Below are 11,976 nucleotides of genomic sequence, written 5' to 3'. Positions count from 1 at the left end.
CACTTGGATGGAGTAGGCTGCATCTAAAAGCTAAAAACTTCCACATGGAATAAAGTTATAAGATGGCACACTTTGCCAGTTTATTAGCAATTAGCTACTGTAGTCATTCAAGCTTATATTTATCCTCTGCTTATTACACGTGAAATATTTAGATACGGATGTACAGGCATTAAATGAATGATTTGGTCAGTTTTGACAGGCCAGTAGTGGAAACAACTGCAGATCACTAATGAGATGTTCCTCGGCTCAGGTATGAAACCTGAGCAAATTCCTCTGAAGAGGAATTACCTCTTCAGGGTAATTCCACCAAACGTGCAAAAGGCATCTTTTCAGAAAACCTCCTTGTTAAAACAAATCTGTTAAATCAATGTCATTTGAAGCAGACAAAAGTGGAGAGCCTTTCAAATTAGTATTATTTATTAAGTTCTCTAACTCATATTGTAAACAGTTCTTTTATGCACTACAATATTCTGCTCTGTTAATATTGCTCTCCAAGAGATATGTGATGATCCAGACACGGAGAGGTTTACAGTCTGCTGCAGTCTGCTGGATTACTCTGCATGAGATCACACCAGGGGTGGATTATAGATATGAATAGGATACTATCTATAGGATAGGAGCTCCAATATCTGCTGCAGATTGCTTGCATGACCTCGTATACATTATACTGCTCATGTAGCTTGGCTATTAAAGAGCAGTTAAAAGTTGAAGGAATATGAAGGACTAAATTTGAAAATGAAGCAGGTTCTCTCTGATCTTTAATCAGATGGAGATACGTGTTAAGTGCACAAGCACTTACTAATGAGCAGAACTTGTACCCTGTGCTTGGACACAGCTTAAAAAGCCAAAAGACCATCTTGATTCTCTTTGGCTTATTTCCCTTTATAGATATTGTCACAGTAAAAAGTCAAATGTTGGAAGAAGTAAAACCAAGGTCCCGGGCTTTGTTAAATAAGCTAGTAAAAACCTCAAACAAGAGAGTTCTTCATTACAAACAGTATGTTGCAGTTTTCTCATCAGAAGGCTGGAATATATTGCATTGTAAAGCAAACCTTGCCCTAAAAGTCTACAATCAACTTGGCTGGAAAGTCACCTTGCATGACTACCCAAGTAAAGTTCACTAGCTTTCTCAAAGAAAATAGCCAAGCAATAGACTTTATTGCAAAGAGAAAAGAAAAAAAAAAAAAGAAAAAAAACCACAACAGATATAAAAATACAAAATATCTCCTATTTTCTCATTTCCTGCATCCACATTCAGTAATGAAGGATGACAATTTCTCTTCTATCAATACATTTTAGGGCATTTCTTTAGGATTTTAGGGCATTTTAGGATACTTCTACCAGCTGCAGTGGCTGCAAGAAAATCAGATTTTCTTCTTAAAAGACTGTTTGACAACAGTTTAAGAAAAAAAAATGTACTTTGTTTGTTGATTTAATCTAATTGAAAATTGGATGAATTCTCAGTCTGTATTTGTTTACCTCTTTCCTTGTCCATTTTTGGACCATTCTCCAAAAATTCATATTTACATATGTACTTCAGGATAATAAGGTGAATATACCTGTTAGGCAAACAGTTACAGAGGCTACATAAATTATAGAAATTAGTGTTACTTTCTATACATAATTCACATTACCCCAAAACAGATGTTCTCAGACTTGAAGAAATTGAAAGGTGAGCAAATAAAACAGATTTAAGAAATAAATACTACAGAGAACCACTTCCCAATGAGACAAAGAAGGGAGATATTTTCCCAGAGTTGGTAGAAATAGTCAAGGCCCAAGTCTCATTCACACGACTGTTTTATTCTTTTGACTATCATATTCTATGATAGTCATGAAAGCTTAGAGTACCAACACAATGTATTATATAATGTAGAAAAAAGGTGTTTTCTTAATGCTGTTTTTCGAAGTGTTACTAGTATTTGCCATTCATATACCAAGAACAGCAAAGTCACCACAATTCCAGTTTGAAGATAACAAGTTACGAGGTCAAATACAATTCCTGAATAATCTATTTCCTTTGTTTATAGTTGTCTGAGAAAATACAAAAACATGAACAGGACATCTGCCTTTGTTTATTTTGACAGTGAGGAGATTAAACACTGTTGTACAAGTTGTCAACCACTAAAAGTTCCTGTCAAGGATTTGAGACACTAGCTCCTATAAAGACAATATTTTTCTTCTGAGTTGAACGCTGATCCTTGCAACTTCATGAGAACTTTTCCCTTCAAATTAGCTACTGTCAAACAGATTCAGTGCCATCAAATCACAATACGCTGACGTTTCTGGCATACAGCTTATATGTACACCAGAATTTTCACGCTATATGAAAATATATGTTTTGATTCAAGTTCTGCTCTCCTACCACCACTAATCTGGTGACGAAAAGCTTCTGGTGAATAGGAAGTATGAAAATTATTTGCAAAAATGGATCAAAAGCAAAACCCAGTTTAAGACTAAAGACTTATATTAATACAAACATTACAGTTTTATGTGAAGTAGCATATTTTGCTTTATCTTGTAAGATTTTTTTTTTATGAAGAATGCTTCAGACTCTAAAAAATGATTTTTTTTTCTTCTTTTGCAACCTTGAATGGAGACCAAATAAGAGAAACACATCTTGGGGTTGATAAGGACTGGTTTTAAGGCTTATTTACCAATATCTGAGGAAACTTCTTAGAGTCTACAAAATATTTTGCACAGTTAATAATAATAAAACTTTTCTTTTTGCTGCTTTTTTCCACAAGCAGTATGTGGCCTTGTCCCCCAGTTTCGTTACCACCTTCTTATTTTTCCTGTAATCGGTCACTGAAAAATGAGTGCTAGACTACCGCAGACTAGCAGTGGATTAGTTCACTGACACAAACAACTCTTTTCTTCAGGGGGACATAAAATGGATCTGTATTCTCAAACTTCACACAAACCAGCATTATATATATATATATACCACACTGAAAAAAAGCACTAAGTCATTCTGCCTTTTCTGAGTAATATATACATTTCTGTAAGAGACTTACAGATAAATCTCAGACTACTCAGAATGCTTTAAAAAAGTTTTATGTTGTATGTTTCACAGATTACACCAAGAAGCTGGAAAATGAATTTGCTAGGAGCTGTCCAGCTCTCTTGATGTTTTTACCATATGTCATTCCCACTTACTAGTCTCATAATTTGTCAAGCATTCATGGTTTAAAAATTGTATCCACTGTTGCATGCTTTTTTACTTAGTGCCATAACACTACTAAATTCAGAATGCAAAGAGACAACAGCTCAAAAGATAGGGATCACAACTGCAGCTTCAGCAGCTCAGCCATTTTGATACCTTCCTTTACAGTGACAGCTGTATTTGAGAGACAAACACGAGGCTGGAACATCACATGCAGCACAACTGCAATTTCTCCTCACCTCAGGTTACTTGGAGCTTACAGCTCACTTCTGCAAGAATTCAGAGACTTCTTTCTTTCACTCCTGATACAAAAAAAGTGACTAGGACACATAGCTGTTCACTTAGAATTCCCTCCTCACAGGCAAGCTACTGTGCTATAAGCAATCATTATTTATAGCCATTATTTCCTTTTAAAGAAAATGCTCCACTATAAACAAGCAATATATGCAGATACCATTAAAATCAATATATCCTGTTAACAGCTATCCAAGAAGCAGGTCTGTAGTACAGAATCAAAGCTAGTGTTAATTTGTCAGTTCTTGCAAGGTAAATTAGGAAAAACAAACAAGAAATCATGTGAACCCATTGCTGAATTCAGTACATAGCAATTGTAGTCTGAAGCCTTCAGTAGATAACCCAACATGGAAACAAATGTAAACACCAAGTTGGATCTGGTTCATTTTTGCCGTGAATTACAATAAGAATTACATTGCTTTCAAGACCAACTACAGTAGAAAATAGAGGCACACAGAAAGACTTATTACAGCTAAAAGATATAGGTCCATGTTATTGATACTGCTCTGTTTTTTCATCCATTGTTCTTTAGATAAAAGAATACTCCATCCTTCCGTTCTTCCTAGTAAGGATGATTAATCTTAAAGTATTTTCACTCTTACACGGAAAGGCAACCTTTTGCTCTACAGACCTTAAGATACTTCATTAAGACAGGTTTTAATGAAAACGACTCTGCTTAGGACAAAGGAAAAGCTATGCTAATTCCTTTCTAGGGATAAATATATATATCAACAAATGAGAATTAAAACGAAACCCTGATCCTTACTCTATCTGATTAGTCAAGCTCTAGTATGACACAAACTGCAACTCCGCGACAGCTACTTGTTTTGTCCAACTTCATATTTTCTCACTATCACTTGTGCACAAACCTTACAAGGAGTCAGGCCCCTCAAGACAGACAGAAATGTCAGCTTGACAGCATCCAGTCAGCAAAATAAAGGCTCAAAATTTTATCAGTTTTAATGCCAAAAATCCCCATCTTCAATAAGAATGTCCTCAGTGTCCCACCCATTCTCTTGGGAGTTTGCAGAAACTCAGATATTACAAATAAAGATATTTATTTCCATTAAGATCAACTTTCATTTCCCCTAAAAGCAAAGACATAGTTCCTAATAAATGCAAGGTTACACCAGCAAAGATGGGGAAGAGTTCAGTAAAATTAAACAGGTTGTTAACAACAAAATAATCAGATGCACCCCTCTATGAGGCTGAGTGTTAAACAGAAAAAGGAAAACACCAAGTTAGCCAAGAGATATAAACTACACAGTCAGTACAGAAAGTCCTAGATTTGTTATTTCTTAAAAGTTTGGGTCTGATACTTGAAGAAAAACATCCCACATTGCATCTGTATTCTACTAAAGGCTCCTTTGGTATCATCGAAAGCACTGCAACCTCCTGCGGGGATCCCCAGGAAAACAATATGTGCATCTCAAGAGGCAAGCTCACTGCCTAACATCTTAATTAAATGGAACAGCTTCTAGTCTTCATCATCTAATGCGACAAAAAAACAGAGTAGGATTCAACATTAGGAAATCTCACAGCTTATTTTACTAAACCGGCCTTTTGTACATACATAGTCTTCTTACACCTATAAATTTTAAAAAGATTAAGGTATTAAAAATTAAGCCCTACAACAAATGTTCTAGAAGAAAGTGAAGCACCGTATCTACAGCCCAGCAAGGTGAAGTCACTTGCTGAGGGTCACAGATCGAACTGTATTATTTTTTCCACTGCTCACTTTAAAATACTGCGCAGCTAAATGTAAGAAGATGGAGGAATCATTGGCCATTGCTTAATATTTTATAATCTGACATTATGGTATTTAAAAAAAAATGCCTCAGCTATGCACTGCTTAATACAGTTGTGTATTAATGAAGCTTTCTAACAGGCTAATCTCCCTCATTGCTTGGTACGCTTATATTTACGCTTAATCTAATGGTATTTCATCATGTTAGACATGATCCGCTTATCTCCATCTCAACATTACAATGCTGCTTTGGAGCAGACTCTTCTCATAGCAAAATGCTGCAAATGTTACTATAATCAAATTGAATGTAAATTCATTGCAGTATCATAATCTTAAATCAATGCACACTTAAGCTGAATCTTTCAGCACTGCTACTTCAAGGACAAGGTGGTATCAATACAGAATAACTTTGCCGAGTCTTCACTTGGATACAGATTCAGATAAAAGTTTATTTTATATACTGTTTCTCTGTTTGGGGTTTAACTGCTCTTTTAGAAATACTTCCTTTTGTATAAGAACTATATGCTACTTACTTCCAATTATTTAGACAACTTCAAATTAATTTTCCTATTTTAAATGTTCAAACAGGGAAGAGGAAAATGAATACTTTATGCCTTAAACATATTCCAAAAAGTAGTGTTAATTCCAAGTTATTCACTTCTGGAAATACTAGAGTCTGAAGTTCACTTCATAATCCTTTAGGCAAATTCTTACAATTTATTTGAAGAAAAAAGGACTCATTCTGTACAATTTCTTAAATAAAAGAAGACATTTATTTCAATCAAATAATTCAGATGCATTGGCAAAGAAAATCTTTTAGAAAACACGCTCATTTCTTTGATCTATACTTCCCTGTAATTTTCCAAGACAGTTTCAGCTTTTAAATCCTAACCTCTAAACCTGGCCAGCAGTGCTATTTTCTTAAGTATAATTCTGTTCTGATACAGTGCCTAGAACGTTTCAAGATGAAAAGGCAAATTTCTGTTTGCTACTTGAACTGCCTTGCTACAGCACCCTCCTGTTTAAGGTAGTTACGGGTGAAAGTCCCTGAGAATTAACAGCAACCACCCAACTGAAAGGCCCATAGCATCTGTGGATCAGTTAACAAGCCAAATCTAGAGCACACTAGCTGATGACCTAGGATCGCAGAGTACCTTCTGCAGTCAATGAGAACAACCTAACTGCGTTATAATAAACTCTAACTACAAAACCAAGGATTGTACATAATAAAAATACCTTTGGGAAAAATAAATAGTTTGTATAGCAGCCTAACAATTTAGGCAGAAGCATTCAGTCTCTCACTTCCTTTTAAATAACTGAAATGAAAACTATTATCACTGGAAAATCCTCTTCTCTGCTGTTGTTACATAAAATAGGAAAGGGTTCTTTACACAGAAGCTTGAATATTTCCAAAAGATTCATAGAGAAATATCCAAACCTTAAACTGAAAACAGCATAAGAAGCTGTAAGATGTAAGCATAAGATGTAAGAAGTAGGATCTGCAGTGAGAATACTAGTTAGACTTGTATATTCTGAAGCTCCCAACTGATGAGAAAATTGGTAAGAGACAAGTCTCATGGCATAACACATTTTTTTTCCTGATATTCTGATTGCAGAGGTAGTAAGCACACAAACCTAAACAAAAGTAGAAAAGTAGAGCAGTTGCAAACCTGAAAAGCAGAGCAAAAAATTAACACCCCGTGGTAACACAATAGTTCCAATTTTGATAAATATCGTTTATTCAAGTGCAAGCCTAGATGCATAGCAAGCGACTTTGCTCAGGAAGCTCTTTCACCTCTGCAGTAAGATGTCTGCTGCTGTATTCCCCATACTCTCTGCAGGGGTCCTACACAGTTCTCACATTTCAATTAAAGTGTTTATACTCCAACATCTTTCCTTGCCAGAAGACTTTTTTTCTCCTCACAAATTCACCTAAAAAACATTTATTTTCCTTCTTCATTTATTATAGTCCTTCCCAACCGGTTTCTTAGAGGTGAAGGAGAAACTTCACTCCTTCCACTTTTGTATAAAACAACCTATCCTATCTAGGATAATTTTAATACCCTACACTAACCCATGCTTCAACCGATAAAGCCTTTTCCTCCCTCTCTACCCATTTCACGCATATTTTCTCTTCCCTTAGGCCATGTAAGCAATGCAGTGTTTATTTTTATTTTTTCATTTTAACAAGAGCTAAGTTATTAACACATATTTCACTGCTCAGTTAGACCTTCTAATGTCTGCTACTTAATCAAGAGAGTTATCAGGACGTTCAGGGAAGAACCAACACAAAAATGAAAAAGAGTCTAAAAAGTGAGTCAGAAGCAGGGCACTATGGCCAGGAAAGGTGACAAGCTAACAGAGACAGCAGCTCAAGGCAAGTGCCTCATCACCACGTTGCCTGATCACTAAAGACCAGTAAAAAGACCATATGTTAGCAGGCTTGGTTACTACTCATTTACACTCTTGGATCAGAAAAGGCAAATTTGCTTTAATCAAGTGCCAAGAAGCCTAACCAAAGACTGGGATACGCAGCAGTGAGACCGCCCTACCAACTTACCAAATTTGAGACGTCCTCACGTGCGCAGCAAGAGGCAGCCCGACAGCGCGAGCCCAACGGCCGCCCCGCCCGCGAGCCCAACGGTCGCTCCGCCGCCTCGCGCTCCCAACAACCGCCCCGCCCGCGAGCCCAACGGCCGCCCCACCCCGCCCTGCCTGCGGGGCCAACGGTCGCCGCGGGCCGCCCGGCCCGGCGCAGCCTCCCTGCACTAGCTCGTGGTGCTGGGGCCGTTTTAAGGCCGCCTCAGGGATGCAATGACACCCGACACCCTTTGCTGAGGGTGCGCTGGGGCATCTAGCATAGTCCTAAAATCGCCATCACCCTTTTTTTCCAGAATGACAGGTCTCACAGCATGACTCTTCTAGAGGAAAGCAACAAGCCTGCGTGTAACAGGAACAAGAAATGGGTTGGCAAAGACCATGCATGCTGACCTGCAGTAACAGCATGTTATTACAGTTTCTTAATGGTTCTGCCCTGGCATGTGGTTTCCAAAAAAAAAAAAAAAAAACCAACTGCTGTTAGGTTGGGCCCTCATCTCTGTCATCCATGACTGCAACAGCACATCAGGTGATAGGACAGACCTATTTCCCAAAGCGTGACCTATATTAGGCACACCTGGCACCTGTGGTGTGCCTTATTGCACAGGATTGCTGTCCTAGCTAGGTACCTTAGTGCAGAGTGCCACACTGGAAGAACAAGCAGATGTGGTCGTCTCAAATCAGTGTCTAAATCTTCAAATTATAAAGCAAGGAATTAGGGTTAGGGGGTTAGAGTGAGGGTTAGAAGGAGGGATTAGCATTAGCATTAGACTAAAGAGAGGGATTAGAGGGAGCTCTAGTAGGTAGTATTACAGGTATTGTTATAGACTTTCTCATAGTATTTTGGCTGTTGCAGTCCCAACTGGAATACAGTCAAGCACAGAAAAGCACAAAACCAAAAGAATAAAGAAAATAAAGTAGTACTTTAAAAGGAGCTAAAAAGAAACAATCTGAATATGGAGTACCTTCTTAAACAGCTACAGCTGCACCAATAAGTCTATTTCAGCCACTTAACTAACAGTTAGGTTCAGGGCAACACCAGGTGTTGCATTAAGACTGTGAAGCTGCAAACAACAGGACATTAACGCACACAGCAGGGCAAGCTCATGTTCAAAAGCCCTAGCGACACATACGTAATTTAAGTGGGGGAAAATATCCTAGATTTCCAAGAAGTATATTAACAAAATATTAACTCTTAATAATTAATAATATTAATAATATTAATAATAATATTAACTGTTTTAGTTCAGTAGACTTCAAGTCTATTATGTGCTTTAACCTTGATTGTTTTGCAGAAAGCAATGCTGTAAGCTCTGCCGCGCAGAGGAATTTTGCTCCCAGTGGGAGCAACCACATGCCACAAGGTACCTGGTTTGGTGTGATTCTGTAGTCTGTAGAACATCAGGATGTGCAGAAACTGTGGTAGGATGAACAGAGCCTATTGCTCCTCACAATTGCAGAGGAGAACTCCAAAGGGGCATCTAATTACTTATGCTCATATGAAAACTGACAGCCTTACTAATTTGCACCATAATGATTAGGAAAGCGAAGCAATGGTGTTGCGACCAGGAAGAAATGCATTCGGATACAGCAGAACAGACTAAAACTCTGTAAACTACGGAATAAAGCTTTATAAGGCAAAATAGATTATGAATGTAGAGTTGTTTTCTTGGTACTGTAAGAACACAGCTGGACTGAAATGTCATTCATTACTGAGTATAAGGCACAAGATTTCTGCGGAGTATCTGAAAGAGTCAGCATGCCAAAAAAACCCTTGATGCCATTAGCAAGCACAGGAAATAACAACAGGAGCAGTAGTAGCTTGCTGTGTTAAGAGTGCAGAATATAAAGAAAAGTCATCCGGATCTATCTTCATTATTTTCTCTGCATAAATATGGAAAGAAAAAGTACTATTCTAAATAATGAATCCTAAATTCATGTAATGTTACGATACACACTAGTAAAAGGAATAAACCACAAAAAGCATAGGGTATTTCTTCCTTCTTTTGTACCTTAGTAACCATTGTGCATTCTAGAATTTGAGTTAGAAGTTTCGCTGTCAGAAATATCAGAGATATTTGGAGGTAGAGGAAAAGGGAGAAGAAAGAAAAAACAGAAAACGGTAATTAGACTTACTCTGGAAAAAAAGGTTAAGTTGCCAAGTGAAAAATATTATTTGATACCTCATAGAAGTACAACAGAGCTTGCTGTATGTAATTTGAAGTAATAAAACCCCAAACTTTGTCCTCACAGTACTGTCTTTCTTTTTTTATATTTTTATTTGTCTCTCTCCATGGTTTTCCTTGAGCACTAGGGTGATGCCTGTATATCATAACAAGGCCTAGGAGACTCAACGCCTTGCAGGCTCAGCCTCATTTGTAGGTGAAGCCAACCACATCCAGGTCTGGCTCTCAGGAGAGCTGTGATGAAAATGACAGCCCAACCCGGCTACAACAGAGATGGGAGCAGGAGGGAGTGGGTTTGCAAATACTATTAAAAGTTTGTCAGTTTGACTGCAGCTGATGCATCTAATTCAGTTTCTCTGGCAGCCAGACTTATTTGATCTTTCAGTATCTGTTAGAAAGAATAAACATATTAATGAGATGGGACCATGCTGGAACTGGCTGTGTACCCAAAGACACAGAGAGGGTCACTTGTATCGGGAGCTGCACAGGAATGAGGCCGATGGTGACAGTAGTTCTGTTAAAGCAAGAATTTTACCACTACTGCTATGGGAATTATATGGAGAGGTTAAAACAAAGAAGTTCAAAGCCCAATGGAAAAACTTAACTCGGAAGAAAGGCACAAAAAAGAAATGTGTGCTCAGAATGATAGATAAACAAGGCATTCTAACAGGTATGTTTTGTAGAGGTGGAAAAGGATGTTATAGGCACCAGCTGCTAAAACTTGCCTATTAACAATTGCTCTGATCTAAAATGTGGTACACTACACTGAAATCTGCTTGCTTTTTTTTCTATTACTTCCCCACCTCTCCTTTCCCAAAAGAAGAGTATATATGAGTGTGCTTGCATTTTGCAAAAGAAAAGCAGACAAGCATCTAGATACATTTTTCTACCAACTGATTGAATTCAAAAATGTTTTGATCTTCTAAAATTAAATATGCAAAATAAAAAGCATTAGCTTTGATTAAATTGGAAAGACAAATGGAGTAACTATCACCCACTAAAGGTTCAAATTACACTGCAGAAAGACTTCCAGCACATAGATCCAGTGCTTATGCATGAAAACCCCATTGACACAATAGGCCATAACCATTCCCGAGGACCTCTTATGGCCCATCATGTAAATAGCTACCCATAATGACACAGCCATTACCATCCACAGGGCTCTGCACCGGTGAATTAAAATTTCTCTAGGCAGAGCAGACTTTGAGCAACTAGGCTCAAAGGAGCTGTTACAGTAAACTATGCCAAGACCTATCTTAGTAACTCACAGTTCTACATTAACCCATTAACACAACCTGAATTGGTATAGAAACTCCTGGCAACCTACACTACAGAGACCACAATTAAAAGTCGGTATTCTTAAAAATGTACCATATAGACACCACTGTCCCCTTACGCTTTCAAGTAAGAGAATAAGCTGTTTCAGCTGTCAGTTACAGGTAACTTTTTATATATAAATATATATATATATATATATAAGCATTACAGTAAGCTAATAGCATATGGAGCTTTTGTATTTTTTACAATTATTTTTTATTTAAAAGGATGATCCCTCTAAATAGATAAAAAATGCAATTTAAATCGTATAACAGATCACCTAAATGAAGGAAAACAGGTGCAAAATATGAGGTAACTAAATAACTAAAAGACGGTGTCTTATATTGCAATTGTAGGAGAGTAGTGGGCTTACAGAGAAGTGGACAGTTTAAGGAAGGACAAGAAACACATTTGGGCATCAGTGGGAAAAGAGGCGGGTCCACAGAGAATGAGCAATTACACTGAATCCACAAACCAAGTTTAGCTCCTTTCCATAGGAGCTTTCCATTCATCAGTGGAACAAATGCTGTAGGTTGTTCAAGACCATAAACACTGGCAGACAAAGGTTTATAATGAAGACAGTTAAAAGGAAACGTTTCAAGATGCAACTCAAGTGCATGAACCTTAATTCTTTCATGTGTGACACCCTTAAAATCTTATAAAGATTT

This window comes from Tinamus guttatus, unplaced genomic scaffold, assembly GCF_059628265.1.
Source record: "Tinamus guttatus ecotype Peru unplaced genomic scaffold, ASM5962826v1 Tinamus_guttatus_pri_ptg000364l, whole genome shotgun sequence".
In the NCBI taxonomy this organism is placed as follows: Eukaryota; Metazoa; Chordata; class Aves; order Tinamiformes; family Tinamidae; genus Tinamus; species Tinamus guttatus.
The sequence above is the reverse complement of the archived record's forward strand: the minus strand, read 5'-3'. Positions refer to the sequence as shown.